Genomic DNA, 25,762 nt, shown 5'->3' on the forward strand with positions numbered 1-25,762 from the left:
GCAGCTTTTCTGGATTTTTGGGGTTTATTTTTTCTCCTGCCAAGAGTGAGACTTATTTACCCTCACTCTTGGACATGACTTGAGAGTGTTTCTGTGACTTACTATGTGCTTATGGGCTATGGGGTATTTTTTCCCCATAGGCTATCATTGGTTTTTTTAATGTGTGTTACACAGCACCCTCAGTGCAGTAACACAGGGGTGTCATAGAGACCCCCAAACATAGACTCCACACCCTGGGACTGACTACTGTCTCCCTGGGTCTGTAAAGTCACCATTGACTTTACTAGTCTTAATTTAGGAACTTAACCAGTACAAACCATCATACTGTGGAAGTACTGGTAGGGGCAATTAGATTGCCCCTGGGTCCGTTGTCGAGGGGGTACTGTCCCGTCCCCCCTCGCCGAGTTTCTGGCTGGTGGCAGTGGATACCAGGGAAATATTCCACCGGAATATTTCCCAATGGGATTTCCCATTGATTTTAATGCACCACTTTTTGGTGCAATGTTAAAGATACCGCCGGCTTATTTATTTAATATAAATTCACCGGTTGGGATTTTTTGCCAGAACTCGCCGCCAAAATGGCGTCTAGGTTCATTTCAGTAACCCTGAACCCAAGTCGAGCCTTTGTTCCACTTTTGGCGGGCTTCTGCACAGAAGCCCTCCAAAGTGGTGCCATTCTGTCTGGGTACCACAGGGGGTATGGGAGGAGGTTTAGGCTCCCTGGACTGAGTTGCACTCTGGTGTGATTGGCCCAGGTGGTGAGCCACCCCGCTCACCACTTAGCATGTTTGAGTGACAGCTAGGCTGTATGAATGGGGGTTTGCTGCATAAAAGCAGGGTTTTTGGGACTGGTTCTTCAGAAGTCGCCACAGGACCTAAGAAGCCGAAGAGGGAGAAGCCGAGCCGACCTGCCAAGATGACACCACCAGTGGAGCCCTGCGGAACCGTCTCACCACTTTTCCCGACGACAGAGAATATCTCCCGCCGGAGAGTCTTCTTCCCTTGACTGGTGGGGACAACCAGTTTCTGCCTCCTTTTCGCCGCCCTGAAGCATCTTGTGGCCGCCTTGCCTGTGCCAAGCACCCCGGCAACCGAGATACCACTTTTTACCTCAACCACGAAAGAAGGGTTACATCCTTTTAACCGGAAAAACTCCACGGCTGGTTTCTTCCCTGGTAGTGCAACGACCTCCAGCTTTCCTCCACGATGAGATCTTCTCCGCCTCTGGACGACGCCGTGACATGCACCCACTACCAGCAACAACTGCCACCGCTGGAGGATCCTTTCCATATTAAAGGTACCGTGTTCCGCCCGGCTTCCCTTGCCACCGATTGTACGGGGTAGATTTAACCCTCGGCTCTCGACCCTGGGTAAGCCTGGGACACTCTAACTTAACTTTTCTTAACTGATAAAACCCTTTTCTACTCACCTGTAAAGACTTGTGACATAGCGTGATGTTGGGTATCTTTTCGCCTGGCTTTCCCTAGAGGGGGCCTGGCCATCGAACTTCCTTGCTCCTCAATAGACTGCCTTGCTAAACTTACTGTGAATCTCTGAAAAGTGTTTTTCCTTGCTGTTTTCATTATTTCTGCCTTTTTCCCTCCCTTTTTAACTAACTTGTTGGAGTGCCATCTAACGTTAAGCGCTCACCTCTGTTTGGAAATAAGTGGTGTTAACTTAGACTTGTCCAACAAATAACTAGGGATGTACATATAGGTAATAGTGACTGTGTTTTGACTTACTTACCTTTTCTGTGCTAGTGTAATTTATGAGTGTGTCTTATTAAATAAATAATTATATACTTTTACACATAGCTCTGGTCAGTGTTTGCTTGTACTACTGTGCCTCTGTACCTATTATGTATGCTCTGTATACTGCCTAACTCTTCTTGAGGGAAGTCTGACTGCTCAGCCACAGCTACCAGGTAAATCTGGGTGGTACAGACTGCCACCAAGTGGGTTTACTGCCAAACACCTGTAGCCTTAAATCTTTTGCAGTGGTCCCAGAGGGAACTGCACAGGTTTCTGTCTAACAGTCCTCAATGAGTCTGTGCCCTTCTTCTGACTCGCCACAGTAGCCTTCTACCTGCTCATAGCAGGCAGAGGCAGTCTCACTTCTATCCTACTCCCAGGCATCCAGATTCCAAAGGAATTCCCTTCACTCAGCTTGGGTGCAGGGTCAAGCGCATGGTATTTGTTTGCCATCTCAAATGCCCGAAAGGAGGGTGTGAGGGGGAATGCCACCAACCCAGAACTAGCAGTGGCACTGGTAAAACTACTGCCAGCCAAAAACACGTCAGCCTTTCATAGACTTACTGCTTAGTTTAGAGAAGGTGAAATGGGAGTGAGTGGAGACAGGTCAAATGTACTAAAAGCAAAGCTTGCAGTAACTACATCAAATCTAGCAGTAAAGGAAGTGAATCCCTTCAAACATCCTTGAAAGGCCCCAACTGTTGGGCATTAGAGTCCCACATTGGCCCAGTAAAAGGGCTCACACAGGCATGTGTGTTCTGGTATGGGCGGGTGAACAAAGGCGGGCAGTGGGAGGTGTGACTACCGGATGGTCATTATTTTCAATTATACCTGATCGCATCGGTTTTCTATAATCATCCCTTAGTGTTAGGTTGTGTGTAAGAGTGTACCTAGAAATACCGCTGTGGCATCTATGTGTTCACAATAACCTTATTGGACAAGACATTGGTCAGTCAAGCCACACATACCAACAGGTAAAGGCTACTGTAGAGAGCCAAAGTATAGGCAAACATGTGCACAAGTGTAGCTATCGGGCAAGCACCATGTACCTGTAACAAATGCATCTATAATGTTTCTACTGAGGAACGTTTTCTTGACCTGTTGACATTGGTCAGTGAAGACACGCATACCTTGTCCAATAAGATCATTGTCTGAGCATAGATGCCAAGGTGTACTTCTTGGTATTCACATTAACAGGTCACTTGGTGAAGATGACCTCCCCCAAGGTGGATGCTGCAGACTCCTTTCAGATATTTATCTAGTTACAATTATAATGTAATATTTTCTATACTTTGAGAAACCTGAGGGTACTCTATCCCTTACTCCCTGGGGATCCTCTGTTCAGGTGGCCAGGGAAGGGCCATCGCTTTTGGATCCCGACCCTGGGGGTGGACTAGCAAGGGAGAATCACCTGGGTGGGAGGGTCCTTGGAGATTGGGGAAAGAGTGCCAGAGAGCAAGACCTGCTTTCCCCTCTTTCCTGACAATGACTTACCTTACCCTCCCTCAGCCTTTGTAGGATATTGCTGTCCATATCCTACATTTTCCCATGAAGTCAGACCACATACTAAGAGAAAGTAGATCATTCCAACAGTAATTCAAATTACCTATGGAAAACACCACTTTAGTACTGGGACAGAGAGGAGAGACTTAGGGGAACACAGAACTAAAAGTCTGACATGTCCCTTTAATTTCATTCATTGTGGTCAGGCCATGAAACCTAAGGACGTACAGCTGAAAACCCTTAACAGGGCTCAGGTGGATAAAAGGTGGAGCTCAGAGAGCAGCAAAGAAGCCGGGCCAGCCAGGAGGGCACTTGTGGAGAGCGGGATGCCAAGAATCTGAGGACGTGCAAAGTGTGGCAGGCGAGAGATGTGGGGCGAAGGAGCCGTGTCTCCCGTGTGCTGGCAAGGTCGGAAGAAGCCCGTGGCAAGGACTGGTCCCTTCATTGTGGCTGGCGAGTGTTTATTCTCTTTGGTGAAGAAACCAACCTAGGAGTGTCCGAGGGGGCTGGAGGCAGAAACCTGACCACAACTGCAAGGATTGTGTAGAGCGAAGAAGGCGTACAAAGCAGCAACACGACCAGCGAGTTTCGAGTGAAGAGAGAGATGCCCGATGCGCGAATGAAAAAGTGAGATACATTTTGTAGGAGAGCTAGCGTATAGTCGGTATGCTCTCGGAAGACTCTGAAACAGACAGATGAAAGCATAGTGATCGTAAACACTTTTCAAGTGATAGTGTGCCGGAGTGGTCACATAAAAGAGGTGCGTTATTGAAAGTCTTAAACTGACACAATGGAAAGAAATTGAGCGGCAGAAGGTGGTGGGGGGGACTGTGAAGTGGTAGCAAAAGCCTGCTCTGCCAAGGAAACTAGACTCTGTTAAAGTGGCCGAGGATTTGGTAATTGAAGAACTACGAACATTAAAAAAAGACGCTACAAGGGTCCCTGGTTGCGTGACCTGTAATGGGTGCACAGACCGGTCTGTTAACTGCGCCACAAACGGGGAGCCCCAACAGAAATAAAGTATGGTGCACTGGTTTTTAAGAGAAGTGGTTTTGAGGCTTGGGAAAGTGAACCCTGAGTTCCTCAGAGACATTGTGTTGTAACACAGACTTGAAGCATGATTACGGGAACACCTGAACTCTTTTGAAGTATTGTGTTGGGAACTAAGGCTTGAAGCTTGGGGAAGGAAACCTTTTTTTTTTTTTTTTTTTTAAACATTTTTATTATTTCAACAAACAATACAGACCAAATATACAATACAATATACCTTAATACAGTTTGAATGTGTACAGTATGCAATTTGATCTCCAATCCCCAAACCCACCCCCCCTACAAGCCCATCAAGTCTGTTTACTCTGTGTTTGCGCTGCGCGGTGTGGTACATTCTCCATTGGAATCCGCCAAATTTGGCTTCGTTCCAAACAATTCCGATATCAATGATTTCCAAGCCAACAGGGTTCCCACCTCTTCTCCCCTTCCCATCATACTGGACTCCTGCCATACCACAGTCTCTGCTTCCGCCCACTTTTGCAATTCCTTCCACCATATCTCCACCTGCGGTTTATGACAAGCCTTCCACCCCATGGCAATCCTCCTCTTAGCCAGCACGTATGCCAAGTCCTTCAGTTTGTTAACGTGCTTCAGTTTTTGCGATCTAGGGAACCCCCCCAATAAGCAGGCCCATGCTGACTCTACCACCAGTGTAACTCCTTTATCCGCCATTTTCGCCGCTATCTCGCCCCAGAAGCGCCCAACCACAGGGCAGGACCAAAACATGTGTATCATGTCTGCCTGCTCTTCATTGCACTTGGGACATGCTTGTCTGCCTGCATTTTTAAACCTTGATATCCTCAGGGGCGTCATGTACGCCCTATGCGTAATATATAATTGTTTTTGTTTCAACCTAGCATTTCTCGACACCTTCTGATGATACCACAAAGCCCGCTCCCACATCCTATCTTCCATCGGGGCCCCCACCTCAGTTTCCCAATCTAATCGAAGTTGTACTGGTTCTTTACCAATCTTAAGCATCAACATTTCGTACAATCTTGAAATCTCGTGCCCTCCCTCTGTTATATCATATATAGTGTCCACGGTACCATCCGGCTCTGCTTCGAGTATAGTTTCGGGCCAAGCCCTCTTAATTTCCCACACTAATCTATGATATGCAATATATTGACCTACGTGTAGACCTGTTTCCTCGCCCAACTGTTCCCAATTTATGATGGCTCCCTCCCGCCAAACATCTCCCACCGTTGCCAACCCCGCTGATTCCCAGTGGGTTCTAATCCTCCTCCGCAGTTGCTCATCTCTTTTCGCCAGCGCCACCAGCGGTATCTGCGGGGAGCACGGAGCCGGGATTTCCATCATCCTGCACGCGCGGCGCCAGATCCTCCACCCAAGCAACATCATTTTGGGGCGCCCCTTCATGTCTGTTTTGGATAACCAGATCATTTCCTTTAAGTAAAATGGGGCACAGTCTGCACTAAACAATCTGGATTCGGGGGTACTTTCATCCGATAGCCATTTAGCCACGTACTGCAGTTGGCTCGCTATATAATAGGCCTCATAGTTGGGGAGCCGTATCCCCCCTTTTTCATAAACGTTTTGCAATTTCCACAATGCCATCCTGCGCCTGGTTCCTTGCCATAAAAAGTCCCTGCATATACTATTGAGCTTGGCAAAAAACTTCCCAGGTATGAGGTGTGGAATGTTTCCAAAAAAATGCAGGAGCCTAGGCAAAACCACCATCTTAAGCATTGCACTACGCCCCATCATGGCCAGCGGTAGCTTCCCCCAAAATTGCATACTTTTCTCAATTTTCCCCACAGCTATCTCCGTGTTGTGTCTATGTTCTTGTTCAGTCGTATGATACACATCTATCCCAAGGTACCGAAAGGTAGCAACAGTCCAAGGAACTTGCAACACCGGCAGCTGGTCTACGGGGAGTCCCCTATAGTTACCCATCGGGAAAATTACAGACTTCTGAGGATTCACAGCTATCCCAGACAACCCCGCATACCGATCCATAACCTCCAGGATATGCTGGAGATTCTCCTCTGGATACTTCAGATACAACAACATATCGTCTGCATATAGAGAGATCAAGTGTCGCTCCCCACCCACCTCGATGCCTATGGTGTCATACTGCTGTCTAAGGTATATGGCCAAAGGCTCCAATGCCAATATGTATAACATAGGGGACCATGGGCATCCCTGTCTGGTGCCTCTGCCCAGCCTCCATCTCTCTGAAATAACTGATCCCGTCTTAACTCTGGCGAGCGGCTCACTATATAACATCTTTGCCCATCTTACATATCCGGGCCCCATCCCATATTCCGTCAAAGCCGACAGTAGCCATGGCCACTTGATGGAATCAAAGGCCTTTACCGCATCCAGGGACACTACCGCCATGTCACCCTCCTTATCCCCCGCCCATTCAACGACTCGATGTAATCGCCTGTGATTGTGAGTTATGTTCCTGTTGGGAACATAACCCGTCTGATCCGGGTGTATGAGTTTGTCTATGACTCTTCGCAGTCTACCCGCCAAAACAGCCGTTCGCTATCAATGCTGAATCAAGACAGCAAGATACTGTCTATAGGAGCCACAGCTGTTCCCAGGCTTATTCGGTTTAGGGAGCGGTATTATGACTGCTTCCCTTAGCGACTCTGGCAGCTGTCCCACCTCAAACGCTTCATTTAGCATATTCAGCATCGGAGGGAGCACCTCCGCCATTTATGCTTTATAAAACTCGCTCGGAAACCCATCCGCCCCTGGGGTTTTACTAGTTGGCAATTGTCTCACCACCGCTTCTAGCTCCTCCAAAGTGATTGGAGCATCCAGCTCTTCCCTCTCTTCAGCACTTATCCTGGGCAGACCTATGTCTTCAAGCGTTTCCTTTATTCTCTCTTGAATATCCTCCTCAACATCCCCATACAGTTTCCCGTAATACGTGGCGAATTCCTGATTGACTCCCTCCTGGGTATCCGCTACACTCCCGTCCTCCCTCGTTATTGCCCTGATGGTGGGTCTGGGGGTTTCCTTCTTATATAGCCATGCCAGGAGCCTTCCTGTTTTATCCCCACCCGCGTGCTGCCGCTCTATGTATTTCTTATAGTTCAGTTTACACAGCCTATCCCAATACTCTCCACACGTCTGCTGAAGTTGAAGTACCCGCTCCGCATTCGAACCAGTATCACCACCCTCCTTTTGCGCTTTCTCCAAATCCCTCTCAACCTCTTGTAAATCAGCCAGGACACCTCCCTGCAGGCTTCGGGACTTCGCCATGGCCACGCCTCTCAGCACCACTTTAAAGGCCTCCCATAACGTGCACTCCGAATCTACACTGCCCGTGTTCTCTTCAAAGTAATTTATGTTCTCCAGCATTGGATCTTTCATGGATTCACATGCTTAGAATATTCCCCGTCGTCAGGCTGGGAATCCCCGGTACATTATATAGACCCTTTCCCGTAGGAAAACTTTTTCGACGCTTATGCGTCCTATCCACCTCGTTTTGTATCATGCGTGCCCGCGCCGTCAGGGCGTCATGATATAAATACAGGCCCCGCGCTCCCTCAGATTTCAACCGTCTTCCAAAGTAGTTGGATCCTCGTGTTTTACTACTAGTGAAAACTAGGTTGTTTTTTTGTCTGTTTCGCTTCGGCGAAGTTCAAATTCTGGAGAATTATGTCTGGAAAAGCGTTATTTCGCCCATGTGCAACCTGTGGCCTCAAAAAGGTTTATGAAGGTGATGGCCACATGGACTGTATCTACTGTCTCCACCCGCACCACTCGGCGGATACATGTGAAATTTGTCAGGGTTTCTCCCAAAAAACCCTTAAGGACCGAAAAAGAAGGCTGGTCGACTGGCTTAATGACGGAGCAGGGGCCTACCCGGCTTCGGAAGTTGGCTCCACGGCCTCCAGGAGTAAGTCGGAACCTCCATCGAAGAAGGTGCGGCCAGCTGAAATGCGCTCTGAGGACAAGCATATGAGGAAACAGGATGGATCCTCCTCATCACATAAAAAGTCCTCCTCCTCCTCATCATCTAAGACGGAGAGGCTAGCGCTGTCGAAATCCTCCTCAGGGGACCGTCCCAGGTCTTCCATGAGTCGGGAAGCCTCAGCCGGGAAGTCGGCATCCAAATCGACGACGAAGTCTAAGGGCTCGACGACGACGACGACTTGCTCGTCGACCTCGGTGTCATTGACGATGCCTATTACCGTTCAAGCAGCAGCGGTGGGCATTCCCCCGTCGACGGAGACTCAGTCCATGGCTTGGCTGCCCGAGGTCTATGACCCGATCCCCCCGGAGGTCTTACTGCAGCCAGACACGGCCGGCTCGGCGGAAGGAGAAGGTGATCTGGTTCTGCAGCCGTCGGATTTAGGCTTACGGCCTTCCACGTCGACTACGACGGCGACGAGTGCAAACGGGGGTGTGGTACCGCTATCGTCCACATTATTGACCCCCCAGACAGTTTTTGTCTCTGGATGTGCTTAATACTCTTCAGAAGCTCCTGCAGCGGCTGGATACGCAGTTCCCTCAGCCCGGGACGTCATCGTCACTTTTGTCTGTACCTTCCGTCGACGAGCAAACTTGTACGGCTCGATCGACGACGAAACACACAGGAGCACAGGAGGAGGGTGAGTTGTCGGAGTCCGATTCTGTACTGGGTGACTCAGGGTCAGACATCTCCCTGTCACCTTCGAGGGTCCCAACATGGCATTCGGATGTAGAGGTAGAGTCTACGAGGAGCCAGTCACAGCCGTCTCCCCCGGATGATGTGGGAGCCTTCCATGCAATGATGGGGAAAGCTTGTTCCGAATTCGGCTTGATTCCGGAGGAGCAGAAGAAAGACTGTTTCCTTTTTGACCATATGGGTCAAAGGAGAAAATCGGTTTTTGCCATCCCAATCCTAGACCACGTGTGGCAAGAAGGTCTCAAACCGATGCGCCATCCGTTCTCGGAGCCCGCCATAAAGGGACGGATCGAGAAAAAGTTTAAAGCTCCGGAGTCCACTCCAAAATGTCTAACATCACAGCCTCTGTCTGACTCGGTGGTGTCGGCGGCAGCGGCTAGGAAGGCCAGGGTCCAGCAAAAATGTTCAACGCCACCTGAAAGCGAGGCTAGGAGACAGGACGCCTTTGGAAAGAAGGTGCTCTCGGTCGGAGCGACGACAGTAAGAGCAGCCAATTCCTTAGCGATCGTGTCACGATATGATAGGGAAATGTGGCACAAATTAGCCCCTATCCTAGAACACCTGCCAGACGAACACCGGAAAGCAGCTATGTTACTGGTGCGGGATGGCGAAGAGGCCTCGAACCACGCTATCAATATCGCAGTTGACCTAGCAGAATCTGGGTTCAAACAAATCAACCATGGAGTAGTGCTTCGTCGGCAAGCGTGGCTCAAATGTACTACTTTCCGTCCTGAAGTACAGTACAAAGTCCTTGACATGCCATGCGAAGGGGAACACCTGTTTGGCGAAAAGGTCGATGAAGCGCTGAAAGGGATGAAAGAAGACACGGATACTGCTAGGTCCCTCGGCGCCCTTCAAACGGGTAGAAATTTTTGTTCTTTTCGCCCCTTCAGGGGTGCTTCTGGAAACTCCCGCTTTGGAGCCTCGAGGGACCGTGGATTCAACAGGCCCTCTTACTCTTCACAAGGTTTCAGAAGAGCGTCCCAGTCGGCACGTAGAAGCAGGGATTATCAAGCCTCCAGACGGCGAGGCTCAGGTCTGTCGTCAACGAAGACCAAGCAAACCAGCAACCAATGACGGCCTTCGGAACGTCCTGGGGGGGGTTGAGTCTCTCATCACTTCGACCGATGGAAATGCATCACCACAGATCGATGGGTCCTAGACACGATTCGCATTGGTCATGCGCTGCAATTCAAAGACAAGCCTCCGCGTCTTCCTCCTTTATTCTCGACACAGCCCCACCACCGAGTCCTACGACAAGAGGCGGCGCTTATGTTGCAAAAAGGGGCGGTAGAGAGAGTTCCAAGGAGTTTATTCCAGGTTCTTTGTTGTAAAAAAGCCAAACGGCAAATGGAGGCCCATTCTCGACCTGAGGGTACTCAACAAGTGGCTAAAGAGCCTAAAATTCAAAATGCTAAAGCTCCAAGAGGTTATCAGGTCGGTGCAACCCATGGATTATCTATCATCACTAGACCTTCAAGATGCTTATTTTCACATTCCAATACGCCCACGACACAGGAGATATTGAAGATTCGTCGTCGGGAGAAAGCATTTTCAGTTCAAGGTCCTTCCTTTCGGGCTCAAGTCCTCCCCCAGGACGTTCACCAAGTGCTTGGCCCCTATAGCGGCCCATTTAAGGAAGGACGGTCATCATGTCTATCCATATCTAAACGACTGGCTGGTCAGAGGTTCATCCAAGGAACAAACACGAGACAGTCTACGAGCCACAATGTCCCTCTTACAGGAACTGGGCTTTGCAATAAACTTCAACAAGTCCTCCGTAGAGCCTTCGAGGACCTTGGTCTTCCTAGGAGCGGAGTTTCATACACACACAAGCCTGGTGAGACCATCCAGCGAAAGAATTCAGAAACTTCAAAACAAGGCGTCGGAATGGAGAGGCGGTACCAAGGTCTCGGTGCGCAAGTACATGTCCCTGCTAGGGACCATGTCGTCCTGCATTCCGCTAATAAACAACTGCCGTCTGTTTGAGGCCTTGCCAAGAATTTCTAGCGGACCGTTGGGCGCAGAGCCGAGGTCGCTGGTCCGACAGACTGGTCGTCGACGAACAACTAGTTCAAGCACTCGGCTGGTGGAGAGTGTCTACTCATCTAACGAAAGGGATGCCTCTACTGGAACCAGAGTTTCAAAAGACGGTGGTGACGGATGCATCGCTGAGCGGATGGGGAGCTCATCTGGGTACGTTACAGGTACAAGGCCGGTGGTCCGTGCAGGAGTCCTCCCTGCATATCAACCTGCTAGAGCTGAGAGCAGTGCGATGGGCTCTAAAATCTTTTCTTCCGCAACTGAGGGACTCGGTGGTGCGTGTCATGACGGACAACACCACTACGATGTTCTACTTGAGAAAACAAGGAGGGACACGTTCCAGATCCCTATCGACGGAGGCACAGAAAATCTGGCATTGGGCCCTACAACACAACATGAAAATCTTAGCGTTCTACCTACCAGGCGTGAGAAACGTGGAAGCAGATGCCCTCAGCAGAGAAATGAACGAAGTTCACGAGTGGGTACTGAACGACCAGCAACTACAACAAGTATTCAAGAAATGGGGACACCAGTCCATAGACCTGTTTGCAACGAAGAACAACAAAAAATGCCATCAGTACGCAAGCAGATGGCCTCAGAAGGGCTCTCTGGGGGATGCGTTCTCCTTCCCATGGACGAACAAATTCATGTACGCATTCCCTCCATTTCCCCTGGTCCGGAGGACATTGCAATGGATCCTCAGGTACCCATGTCGTGTAATTCTGGTGGCCCCATACTGGGCCAGACAGGTGTGGTTTTCAGACCTGCTACACTTAGCGGCGGCGGAACCGATGAGATTCAAGAAGACCCCCGACCTTCTGTCTCGACAGGATGGTGTTGTTTGGCATCACGACCCGGACAGCCTCCAGTTGACGGCCTGGCTCCTGACTTCGCCGAATTTGGTCGGCTAACGATTCCGGAGGACTGTCGGCGTATCCTACAAGCGGCAAGAGCACCTTCTACAAACGCCTCATACGCGTACAAATGGAAAAGTTTCTGTCAATGGTGTGAGGATCAACCAGGCTTGGCCCCGCAATCGATTAAGCCAGAACAGCTCCTTCCATACTTGCTGCTCTTAGCTCAAAAGGGCCTGTCGGTATCTTCAATAAAAGTACACCTAGCAGCCATTTCCAGGTTTACTCGTCGACGGCACTCGGCACCTTTGTTCAGCGACCGACTGATTAAACACTTCCTTAAAGGCCTCTTTCGGAGTTTCCCTCCAGAGAAGAAATTTCCGCCGGAGTGGAGCCTCAATCTGGTCTTAACATCTCTTATGAAGCCTCCTTTTGAGCCAATGTCATCATCGTCTCTAAAGTTTCTGTCGTGGAAATTGGCCTTCCTAGTGGCCATCACTTCAGCACAACGTATTTCAGAAATTCAGGCTCTAATGGTAGACCCACCATACTTACGATTTTTCAAGAACAAGGTAGTCCTAGCCACTAACCCGCAGTTTATACCAAAAGCTCCTTCGGTGTTCAATAAACACTCCTCTATTGTGTTGCCTACGTTTTTTCCGGAGCCATGCTCGGGAGCGGAGCGCATGCTACACACATTGGATGTAAAAAGGGCTCTTAAGTTTTATCTCCATCGTACGCAACCGTTCAGAGAAACGAGACAACTGTTCGTGGCCTATGGTTTGGGTGCTAAAGGAAAAGCCATTTCAAAGCAAGGACTGTCAAGATGGGTGTCATCTACCATTTCGTACTGCCATTCTAGGGCAGGGAAGCCTCTTCTACGACGGCCAAGAGCTCACTCAACTAGAGCAGCCGCATCGTCGACGGCACTGTGGGCCGGAGTCCCTCTGGGAGACATTTGCATGGCGGCTACCTGGGCGGCTACACACACCTTTACCCGCCATTACTGCCTGTCGCAGCAACATGCCGAAGATACCCGGATGGGACAGGCGGTGCTTCGACACCTATTCCAGTAAGGTAAGCCCCGGCTGAGGGGTTGCATCCTATGGAATTTGTGACTGTATGTGGTTTGTTTTCCTGTGTTAACTATTACTGATGTATACATGATCATAGGGAACAGGCTTTGCAAACAAAGTATATGGGTTTGCATGCACGCCTCCTCTTTGGGGGTGGTACTGCTGTGTAATCTATTCTAAGCATGTGAATCCATGAAAGATCCAATGCTGGAGAAGGGAATAGTTTCTTACCTGTAACTCCATTTCTCCAGCATTGGTATCTTTCATGGATTCACATGCGCTCACCTGCCTCCCCTGAACATGCAAACCGGTTCCCCCACTACTTTGGGGGCCGAAATCTAAGGGGGCGCGGGGGCGGGGCCTGTATTTATATCATGACGCCCTGACGGCGCGGGCACGCATGATACAAAACGAGGTGGATAGGACGCATAAGCGTCGAAAAAGTTCTCCTACGGGAAAGGGTCTATATAATGTACCGGGGATTCCCAGCCTGACGACGGGGAATATTCTAAGCATGTGAATCCATGAAAGATACCAATGCTGGAGAAATGGAGTTACAGGTAAGAAACTATTCCCATCTCCTCCCTCACCTCTTCTTTAAACACAGGATCTTTGAGCGCCTCCGCTCGGAGCCGCCACGTCGGGATCCTTGCCCTTGGAGGGCGATATTGCCAGCTAACAACCAAGGGCGAGTGGCCCGACAAGACTCTCGCTTTATATTCCACCCGCGCCATCTCCGTTATTAAGCCTGACGTAGCAAAGACATAATCTAGTCTAGTGGACAGCTGTTGCGGGGCCGAATAGTGAGAATACTGTCGTTCTCGGGGGTGCTTCATTCTCCATACATCAGTCAAGTCAAAATCATTGAGCAACGCTTGTAACACCCGTGCCGCCGGGGCAGGTTTTTCCCATTTCAGATCTGATTTATCCACCCTTGGATCTAATATACAGTTAAAGTCCCCCCCCAGAGTACCGCACTTCCCATGCACATACCAAGGTGAACACTCAGGGTTCTGAAATACATTGCCGTATTCTGATTGGGAGCGTATGTATTAATTACACTTATCTCTCTGTTCTCTACCATGCCCCTGAGTATGACCATTCTCCCGTCCGCCTCAGCAGTTTCCTGTAACACATGAAAGGGGACATGCGGGGCCACCCAGATAAGAACCCCTCTAGCATAAGCGGAGTATGTTGAACCCACCCCCACTCCTTTCCATTTCCTCTTAATCATTCCCAGTCTCTCTTTCGTCAAATGGGTCTCTTGCAACAGCGCAATATCTATCTTTTGTCTCCGCAAGTATAACATGACCTTATTTCTCTTCAAATAACTGTTTAGACCCCTAACATTCCACGTAATTATTTTAAGGTCCCCCATGGCTTGTTATGCTTTCCGCCCCCATCCCACCCGCGCAATCCACTACTCGTACCCGGTCTCGTATATTTAGGCTCGTATCCCAATTCAAACTTCCCTTAACTACACACACCCCAAACACCCCTCCCTTCCCATTATCCCACCCAACCACACCCAACTCCCCACACCACCCTCCCCCCATTCTCCCACCTAACCCCCATATCCCTTTCCTCAACTGTTGCCCAGCTCCATCCCTGGATCTCAGGCTCCCCCGCATCTAGAACTTTTCTGGCAGACGCCTGTACTCGATGCTCCACAGGGTGAGGCCGCCCTACTGGCTAGCCTACTAGTACTAATACTAATATGGGGGGTAGGGTGCCCGCATCCTGTCGCTCCTGATTGCTATAAACTCTACACACTTAACTGTACAATTACCACTTATATATGCACTTTACTATATTCAAGTCCTTGCGTGCGCCCAAGTCCATGGGATCTGCTTCCAGTGCCACCCGTACCGAGTACTACACCTTAGCCATAGCCATCCCCCACAGTTCTACTGGATACCCATTGCACATCCTGTCACGCTACATGAAATGTCCCCAGCCACTTATCGTGTTACTCTTGCGCTTGATCCGCCTCCTGCTCCGGACAACCCTGCAGGTCTAGCCAGGTCGTCGCTTCTTCGGGCGTGTGGAAAAAAAACGTCTTGCTCTTATGTATCACTTTCAGTTTCGCAGGATATAGCAGCATATATTTGATCCCCGCCGCACGCAGCCTTCTTTTGATCGCCACATAGCTGAATCGCTGCCTTTGGACCAGCATTGTGTAGTCTGGATATGCCATGATGGCGCACGACGCCCTCTCAATGGTTCCTCCTTTGCGGAAGTATTCCAAAATCTTCTCACAATCCTTATAATTCAGTATTTTCGCTATTATAGGCCGGGGGGAGCCCCCGGGTGTGGCTTCCTCATGAGGGCTCTGTGCGCACGTTCCACCGCAAACCCCTGCGAGAGCTCTGCAGCCCCTATTTCTTGTAAGAGCAGATTCTCGATGTAGTCCGTCGGGTCCCGTCCTTCCTCTCCTTCCGGCAGGCCCACCACACGAATGTTGTTCCTCCTCGCTCTCCCTTCAGCCTCCTCCGCCCGAGTCTCCAGATTGGCTACCTGTTGTTTGAGCACGTGGATCTCTTGTACGTTGCTAGTGCTAGTGTCCGTGTTGATATTCACGGCACTCTCCAAGCTGCTTGTTCTCTCCGCCAGCCCCCTGACGTCTTGCTTCAGCAGGGTAACCTCTATGCCCACTGCGTCTATTTTGGCCTCCAGGGAAGTGCGCAGGTCCGACATCGCTGTCCCCCATGAGTCTCGCAGCTCCGTTATAGTCGCTAATATCTGATGTTTGTCAGTAGCTGCAGCGCTCTCCCCTGGTGCCACTGCTTCTTTAGACGCTATGACCGCCGGAGATTGCTGTGTTTTGGCGAATGCTTCCATCGTGGATTGCTTAATCTTGGTTTTACCCACAGCCCCTCGCCCCGACATCTTGCAGCTTTCGTTATGCACCCGGGTTGACTGGCCTCCAGTGCGTAATCTCGCTTTCCTATGTAAGCTCGCCCCCGGTGCGCCTCCCCCGGTATAGGCAGCCTCTGTATGCTGAGCTCCAAGTTCTGAGTGGGCTGTGTCCTCCCACGTATCCGACGTGCCACTGCGTCCAAGAGCCGCACACCATTCACAGCTATTATGCCCAGCTTTGGTTCAATGCTCCCGGATCTTTTCTCTGGACACCACTGTCACTGTTGCAATGGCTTATCTTCCGGGGCCAGCGAACACTCACAGCATCCCCTACAACAGTAGCTTCGCACCTGGTGCCAGGATGCCAGGCCGCACAAGTGCCTATATCCTCACACTGCAGGCCCTAGACCCCTCCGGAGCCTACTGCATTACCTCAGTTCACCGTGGTATGTTCTTCCGTGCTCCGCGTATGCTCATTTAAACCCCCAAGTTTCCCGTGGCGCTCCACACCAGCAGTGTCCCAGTGGTGCAGCCTACCGGCCCGTGTTTCACTGAGCAGTTTAGTCGTGCAGGGAAGCTGCTACTGTGAATTGTTCGTCCGCCTGCCTACTACCAACTTTAAAAATCACAAAATATCCATTGCTTTCCGGCAGCCCGTTATGCCGTGCAATCCAGGCATTCACACGCTCACTCAGATGTCAGGCTCGCAGTGCGGGACCGGTCATTCTCCGCCGCTACCATGTTGCGTGCCCGTTCTCTCCCATGCCTCCCGGGCCTTACTGCAGGGGGGAGAAAGCTCCTCTGCTCGTCCCGGGCGAGGTCTTCCACTTTCGCCGGGACTCGAGTGCTGGGCATCCGTCACTGGGCCGCGCGCGACTTTGCTCACTTCAGGGCACCGCAAGTTGCAGTCCTCAAGCCGCCGTCGGGCTGCCCATCCCTATCATTGCGGGCCGTGGCACTTGCTCGCCGAGCATTCCTTTGTGCACTGCCGCCGCCATCTTGTTGTTTACCATTTCGCTGCGCCGGCTCCCGATACAAAGTAGCGCGTCTTCTGCTACAGTATTTTCAGCAGTCCTCCGATGCACTCAGACTGTGCCTGATCCATTCCCACACCTATCCATGTGCTCTGAGGTTAAAATGTTCTGCTAAAGCGTGCGTTTTTCCTTCGGATCACCTCGTCGGATCACGGAGCTCACGGATAGTGCAGCCTACTCCATGGCTGCTTGGCCACACCCCCCGGAAGGAAACCTCAAGCTTTTTAAAAAAAGTACCCTGGAATTTTGTTTTTGTGAATCAACACTTGCAGCTTGCGTAAGAGCCCTGAGCTCCTTTGGAACATTCTGTTATGAAGCTTGGGGAAGAGAGGCCCGGGCTTCCGATGAACATTGTATTTGGAACTGTTCCTTGAACTTGAAAAAGGGACCTAGAGACTTCTCCAGACTTTTACTTTGAACACTATCTTGAGTTACAATATCCATACACTACATTTCTGTATTATTTCTGGAGCAAGCATAGGTTTTGACTCAGACTGACTTTTGTTGGACATTGACGTTTCTTAGTTTATTTAGGGATTGCAATCCCCAACACAGCTACAGGGCAAGTTAGGAGTTACACCCATCCTGATATTGCTAAATAAAGGTTTTGAAACTGTTACGCTTGTGGTCTGTCATCTATTAATACCATGCCTGTCTCACAATACACATTATTGTTCACAGTTGGCTCAAGTCTGCTGATTCACCACAATTTTGTTTACTATGAGTAAAAATACTCCCCCAAAAAATGGGAAACAGACACATATGACCTTGTGCCCTTACTTCCACTCATAGAGCTCCATTAATATGTTTGGACCAACAGTGCACTGAGTACCACAGGAAGACATTTCTATTATTACTGACGGATCGGAAGAAGTAAACATGTATCTTTTAATGTACACGAATAACTAGGTGCAAAGAAGTAATTATTACAAAAACATTTCCATTTCCAGGCTAAAACATATTTTGATTCGCTTATAAAATAGTTCAAATAGGAACTGGGCTCGCATTTTTACTCTCTAAAAAATAATTTTACTCCCAACTTTAACTTTAAAAAATAGGGAGAATATACTCCTACTTCAAAATCTTATCTGGAGCACTGTTTTAAGGGTATGTTGATTTAACTTTATGAAAATATGATGTCTTAACAGTATCTTGTGATTCTGGTGGGACAGACCATGCATCTGAAGGGGTGAAGACCTATTTTGGGGCTGGGGATGTGATCATCAGTACAAATGGATTTGGCAGTGGGGCGCCGGCAAAATAACCTTTCTCCTAGGACAGCAAAAATCCTTGCACTAGGGGGCGCTGCCGAGCAGCCATGGTGATGGCCGCCTGATCAAGGAGCTCCGGCCCCACGATATCCTGAAGATCAAGAACTCTAGTAATGACCAATAACTATATGATCTTCTGCCAGAAACACTTGTGCACGATAGAAATAAAATATCAATCAATCAGCTGTGGCTAACGACAGGGACACAGCACCCCTAATCCTGCTCTGGCGCTGATCCGCCGTGTGTGTAGAGCACGGTGGGCGTTTGAAAAAGGTGCCGGCTATGGACCCGGCGCGGCCCGAACGGCCTGTTGGCTTCAGTGACCATCCACTGTTGCAGCCTGCCGGAGGAGGAGGCCAGAGCATTGAGCTGCATAGGGGGCCCGTGGCGGGACTCCCGTGGGTGAAAATGGACTGTGTGGTAGGCAGGGTCGGATTGGCCCCTCAGCCTTTCAGCCCGTGGTTGGGCCGAAATCGTCCCCACGGTGTGGGGGCCGGTTTTTGGGCATGCCTGGGCCGGTTTAGAAGAGAAAAAAAATGTTAAAAAAAATAAATAAAAAATTCCACATTTGGTCTGTAGGCTGTACGAAACTAGCCCCTGTGCTGACGCCTCCTGAGACACACAAAGAATTGTGGAGGTAGTGCTGGGGTGCACGGCCTTCTACATGTGGGAGGCGCTTTGGGGAACTTGAACCAGAATGTCAATCCTGATAAATGGTCTAAGAGAATGTCGACATGTTGCCATGAACCATAGGATATGAACTGGGGCTAAAGGGGCCCTATATAGTGGCGACCAGACCCTACATTATACGTAACGGAGGTGCCACATCTGGCACGCGTGACTTGCAGGCGGAGTCCACCTGGCCTTTTTCCCACTGTTGCGGCGTCCACTATGCAAATGGGTTGAGCTTTTCCTGGAAGATAACTGGCACATCGCCCCTGCGGGCAAGAATCCTCCAGCGGGGCGTCTGGAATCCTGTTGGCATCCCTTCTAAAATAACGTACCCTGCTCTGACTCAGCGGCGAGGCAATATGACGAAGGGCTTCGCGGCACCCTTGTCTCTAACCTGATGTGATTATGGGAGGAATCGCTCTGACTTGGTCGGTTGCCTCCCTCGCTTTCTGAAGCGGTAATTACAGTGCTGCTGAAACCAAATAGATCTGCTGTGGAAATGGGATCCTACAGGCCATTATCCCTAATCAGTTCGGATACTAACATTTTTGATAAAATATTGTCCACCCGTCTCCTTCATACATGTCGCAGTTGGTCCACCCGGATCAATCTGGGTTCATCCCTGGACGTTCAACCTATATAAACTATTCAGAATCATCTCCCAGCTCAACCCGCGAGCACAGACGGTTGCTGCCTCATTGGATGTCGAGAAGGCTTTTGATTTGGTCTCCTGGCAGTTTCTATTTGCGGTACTTCAACAGATGGGATTGGGGGATTTATTTATTCAATGTGCCTGATTACTATACGCATCCCCGGCCAGCAGAGTTCGCACTGGGGGCACACTTTCTCCCACATTCTTATTAGGGCACGGCACGAGGCAAGGTTGTCCACTGTCCCCGTTGCTGTTCGCACTCACAATTGAGCACTGTCATGCATAATGCATCTAAAGCACATACACCGTGGTCTACACATAGCTGGCCCGCCACAAATAATCTCTCTCTGCGCTGACGATGCGTTGCTGTACATTCAAAATCCTGCATTAAACTTGGCCCCGCTACTTGAGGAGGTACGTACGTTCTCTATTCAGGATATCGTATTAACAAATCTAAATCTGAGATATTTCCGTTGACTGATCCCTCTAACTCTCCGGCAGACCTGTATGGGTTCAGATGGGTCGCAGACTAATTCAAATATCTAGGAATAGTGGTTTCTCGTACTAATCGCTCCTTACTGGCTGAAAATCATGAGAAATATTTACAGGCGTTAGCAGACAAATCAGGCTTCTGGACCAAACTCCCTATCTCCTTATATGGCAGGCTCTTCTTACTAAAAATGATTGTGTTCTCCAAACTACTGTATAATTTCACCAACATTCCAGTCAGTATGGCCTGGCCGCACGTTCTTTGATAGGCTGTGATCCTTGGCAATTGCCTTTGTTTGGGGCGCCGGAAACTCGCGGATGAGAGGGGAGGGTATGACCAGGCCATTTGAACAGGGCAGCCTACAAGCCCTGACTTTGATCTATACTACGAGGTGTCGCAGGCACAATTCACTGGCTACTGGTAGTCCCCACAAGAGCGGCCGATACACACAGCCCTCGAGAGATACAGCGCCTCCCCTTCGAGCTTAAGTACTATCGTTCTCGCTAACCAACATGCGGATACATGCACATTTGACCTGGACTGCAAAACTGTGAGCGCGTGGGCTTGAATATTCAAGATACTCGGTGCCTCTGCCCGTTATCTTGGTGCGCTTTCACTCTGGAACTGCCCCGGCCTTCCCCCTACATACGACAGGGACATACACAAAGGGTGGGACCCAGGGGGTACGTTGACGTTATATGACCTCTTTCCAGATGGCTCCTTTGTTTCTCACGCAGACTTCACCGAAAAACTGGGTAATAATCCAATGAAGTCACTGCAATACTACAGAATGATAGCACGGTCCAGGAGGCGTTGTCCATCGTTCCCCGCTGAGCCTAGCGACTATGACATCTTGGGGTCTATTGTTACTAGTCGGAACCGCAGAGGGCTGGCGTCTAGGATTTATAGGGCAGGTCAAGCTGCTCAGTTACTAGCTCAAGATGCCAAGGGAAGGTGGGAAACAGATTTAAACAGGCTGATAGATGATGTTCAGTGGCTCCTCTGGTGCCGGCTAACCAATGAGGTATCCCTTAACGCTACATATAGGCTGGTCCAATTCAAGATACTAAACCGCCTACATTACACCCCTGCACAAATCGCTAGGTTGTGTCCCGCAGCTGCTGGCAAGTGCGGCAAGTGCGGCGCCGACGTGGCCGACTCTTTTCACATGTACTGGGATTGCCCACGAGTGGCACAGTTCTGGCAGTTAGTCGCTAACAGCCTGCATGAGATCACTGACTTCCCTGCCACGCTTTTGCCCCCAAAATACTTGTTTGGTGACATTGGCAAGGTATCTGTTAAAATACGGCGTCTTTTTAATTTGGGTTGTTTGATTGACAAAAAATGTATACTGAGCCATTGGAAATCGAAGGTTTCCCTGGATATTAAAATGGGGCTTAAAGAATTGACTTATGGTAATGAGAGGGAGGAGGGCTATGTTTCCATGGTGACACTCGGCTGCAGGCCAAAGGACATTTGGGAGCCATTCCGGGAATACCTACGGAAGCCAAGGTCGAACCTGTAATTGTGTCGTGATAAGAAGCTCGATATATTTTATTCCAACTCTACACTGCTTGTTTATTTGTCCATCATTATGCTTAAGTTTGATGGTGATATGCTGTACTACATATGTGTTTCTGAGGATGTATGCCTTTCAGTGCATTAAATAAAGTTTTTAAAAAATCCTTGCCCCGGCCCTGCGTATATATGTGCGGTTTATGGTTTGTTCCCACCCAGGAATACTCAGGCTGCTTCTCTGGTTTTTTCCACTTGGGATTAAATGCATTTATTATGGACTTGTGTTTCTACCATATGCTATTACCCCAACCATGTGAATTGTTTTGTAAAATGTCAGACTCTGGGAGGTCCCTGTACCAGAGTACATCTGCTTATTATTTTAGATTGCGTTATGTCCTACCAGCATAACCTTTAAGCTGTTAACAAAGCACTTTTTGTCCTTCAAAAATACTGCTCCCAACAAACAAAAATAGGGAGTATATATATTCCTTAAATAATAAAAAACAATGAACACACAATAACCTGCCCCCCTGCTTCCACCCCAACATCTCCAGATATGTTCACATCAAAACTTCAAGCAAAGCAGTGCAAGAAGAAGTAGATCTATTATTCTGCCTGATCTGAAGCAAAACTGTATTTAAAGGGTTAACATGAAAAGGCTTCTTTTTATTTGCATGATTTGCTGGCTATAAAGAAGTATGGATTACAAAACGATATCGGTTTTCGAGTTAAACTATATGTTCACTTCTCTAAAAAAGACACTCATTGCAAATGTAATCCCCAAAAGATGATTTACTTAACTTCAAAAAATAAATGCCCCAACATCAGAACATTTTCTTCAGCACAGGATTCATAATTTCTTGGCCCCTTTAGTTGCCATTGGTGCAATAAGCATTTGCCCCTATATAAAGGATTTTAAGATCTTTAATAAAAAAATAAAGCCTAGCGGAACAGGAGCAGTTTTCAGCCAGTCCCCTGATGTCTAGCTACATACCTTGCCCTCTCTACACTTTGGCCAAATTCTCCATTCAAATGGATTGTGTCCTCCCACATATTGCTCATCTTTGATGTACTCCGATATACTGCTTGCAGCTTTGGAAACATTTCACAGCAGAGGGCGCTGTGCGTCGTCGCTGACATTGTGTGCCTCGACGACCTCCATCCGTTGGCACACACTGCGCCTGTTGCTTCAGTTCCATTTTTCCACACAGTTGCTACAAAACAGTTCACTCACCCCAGCTGCGTGCTCAAGTTTACTCGATGTCTACCCTGAAAACTGGATTTAAAAGATGCTCTGATTGCTGTCCTAAAAGGTTGATAACGGATCTGTATTGGGTATGTTTTTGGTGTTGGAGAACAGGCCGCAAAGTCGATGACTGTGACTCCTGTCAGTCAATGACAGTGAAGACCTTAAAAGAGAGGATGGGGAAACTCGTAGTAGGCAGGCATTCCCCCAAGTCCGCTTCAACCACCCCATCAAAACTAAGATCTTCCTAGCACAAGAGTTCAACAGAGGTTTCTCCTGGCAGGGCCAAGAAACACAGCAAGCATGCAAAGTGTTCCAGATTGAGGTCTTGTCACTCTTCGTCGTCCTCCTTGAGGAAATCCAGGAAGAGGCACCATCGATCTTGGTAGACCTCTTTGAAATCCTCGCCTGATTGAAAATAGATGATGTTCTGGAAAAAGATGGCTTCCAAATCCGAGTTGGAAGAATGACGACAAAAAATGTTGCAGGCATTTATGAAGGCAGCAGCACCTAGCCCTTTGTAAACGTCTAAAAAGGCTTGCGACCTGATTGCGCTGCGTCAATCCGACATGGTGTTGATTAAAACCTCTGTTCACGTGCCCAAGAGCCCAACAGAAATGACGCAAAGGTTCCTCGAGTGCCACTTAAGTCTATGAGCTCGATTTATGAGGAGGGTTTGGCCTAGTTTATGGCATATCTGGTGTCCCAGAAGAGCCCATCTCAGAAGAAATTGAGGATTTGGGACCTGGTTGACCACCTTAAAAATGCTAGTGGGCTAGGCATTTCATCAGAGGGGGATTTTGGTTTTGCAGAGCTGTCAGGTCAAAAGTTATTGACTATCTTGTCTGGGGTAGAGCTGTTCTGGAATAACTTGAACAGGATGACTAAACAGACATCCTTGATAAAGATCCTGCAAAGGATCCCATCCTTCCATTCCATACTGCAGTAAAAAAAATAGAGTTCTGGGAAATTGGAAAAAAACAGACTATATCCCCACAGTGAATAAAGACCTCACTAAAAAAGTAGACCATCCTGTATTGATCCGAAGTTTCTTTGAAAACATGCAAGTCCAGAGAGCTTGGTGGTACAAGCAGCCACCTCAATTTCCAAAGGTGATGCGTACCCTATGATTCTGCCAGACAGCGATGACAAAACAGTAGATGCCTTGGGGAAGAGTATTCTCAGCAGGGAGAGGTCATTGCAATGGCACTTGGCACTTCAAGAAGGAATCTCTCTGCTGGCTGTTCACCTAACCGGAGAGGAGAACGAACATTGTGGCGGATGCTCTGAGCAGGCATTGCACAGTATCCCACAAGTGGGAGTCAGAGAGTTCTTCTAGAGGTCTTTACCCTTTGGCAAACCCCTCAAGTGAATGTGTGTGTCCAATGTCAATAGGAAGTGTGACCTGTTTTGCTCCAGGGAATTTCTTCAGATAGGAGCTTTGGGAGACAGCTTTGTGGTGGATTGGGATTTCTGCTCCTCTATGCATTTCCACCAGTTTCCGTCATTCCTCATGTTCTCAGGAGGTTGAGAAAGTTTGGGCAGTCCATGATCTTGATTGCTCTGTATTGGGCCAGCAGGCTGTGGTGTCCGGAACGTCTGGAAATGTCCATCTGCCCTCAAATTATTCTTCCCCAAAGAGAGGATCTGCTCTCGCAAGAGGGAGGTTGCATTCTTCACCTATTAATCAGGACCGTAAACCTTCATGACTGGTTTCTGAGAGGTTAAGATACAGAGATTGGGAGCTTCCGGAAGATGTGATGGAGGTGTTTTTTTCAGCCAGAAGGTCAGCAACACAATCTCTGTACTGCTGCCATTGGAACACGGTTTGCAGCTTACTCCCTCTGTCCCCTCTGGAACATGTGCTTACTCCCTCTGTCCCCACAGGCCATCCCCACCCCTCGGGTCTCTCTGTGATGTTCCCTTGTGCCCCCCCCCTCTCGCACACAGGTGTTGCCTGTTTTGCTTGATTCTTATACCCTGCCCAGCCCCGGCCCCCCACCTTCCCCTCCAGCCTACTTCTGCAGGAGTCTGTCCTGATACATTCTGGTTTCACCATCACCGTCTTGTGGCCAATGCTGGATTTGATTTTTATGGACTTCATTGATTCACGGTGCGTCACCCTTCGAATCATGTTGTTCCCATCTTCATCTTGTATCCAGGATTGCAACATTATGTGTTACTACTGACTTCTGCAATTGTATTCGCTCTCCCGTCTTGCTTCTCCACTCTTTTTGACTGCTTACTCTCTGTTCTCTCCTCCTTTCCCTTTCTCCCTTTTCCTATCGCCTCCCCTCCTCCCCTTACTTTCTTCTATGCACTTACTCTATCAGAATTGTCCCTGGACCTAGTATGATAGCAACCTCGTCTGTCTCCTCCCCCCTCCAGCGCTATCTGAAATGCCCTCAGGCCTAGTACAATAGTCGCTTGTTTTGTTTCTCCCCTACCTTTCTGCACCCCTCTCCTGCACCTTCTGTTTTCTCCGGCTCTACCAGAAATGTTGTCAGGCCTAGTCTGTTTCCATTTCCTTCCCACTCTCCTCCTCCCTTCCTTATCTATGCCTTAGCCCTGCACTATCTGAAATGTCAGGCCGAGTACAATAGTTAATTTCACATCCTTACTGTTCGTGCCCTGTAAGAATGTCATTTTATTTTCCCTTGGTCCCTCCCTTGCCTTGAACCACTTTGAAACACATTGTGTATAGGCGCTATATAAATAAACTATCATATATATCATATAGAGATAAGGAAATTGGCCCATTCACTTGTGACACACCATCAGTGTTATCATTTCTTCTGCATCAGGGAATTCAAGTCTCTACGGCTGAGGGCTATCTGGCCGTGCTGTCAATTTTCATGCTTCGCCGGAACAGGGCTCTTACTTCAAAGTCCCTATTGTCATCCAATTTCTGAAAGGGTTTACTATTATCTTCTAGGCAGTTCCCTTTATTGTTCTGGTCTGGGACATTAACCAAGTCTTGAGTTTCCTAATGGCCGCCCCTTTTGAGCCTTTGCATTCCTGTCATGTCAGAATGCTTTCTTTAAAAACATTGTTATGATAGCCATTACTTCTTCTTGCAGGGTTAGTGAGCT

At 48.9% G+C, this 25,762-nt stretch overlaps 1 protein-coding gene across 6 annotated transcripts in view; it reads left to right on the forward strand.

Annotated features, from left to right (window-relative positions):
- Positions 1-25,762, forward strand: part of RALGAPB (Ral GTPase activating protein non-catalytic subunit beta) — a 2,501,232-nt gene that overhangs the window by 2,028,296 nt on the left and 447,174 nt on the right. The window lies entirely within an intron of this gene.

This window comes from Ambystoma mexicanum, chromosome 3p (genome assembly GCF_040938575.1).
Source record: "Ambystoma mexicanum isolate Mex_15411 chromosome 3p, UKY_AmexF1_1, whole genome shotgun sequence".
NCBI classification, from domain to species: domain Eukaryota; kingdom Metazoa; phylum Chordata; class Amphibia; order Caudata; family Ambystomatidae; genus Ambystoma; species Ambystoma mexicanum.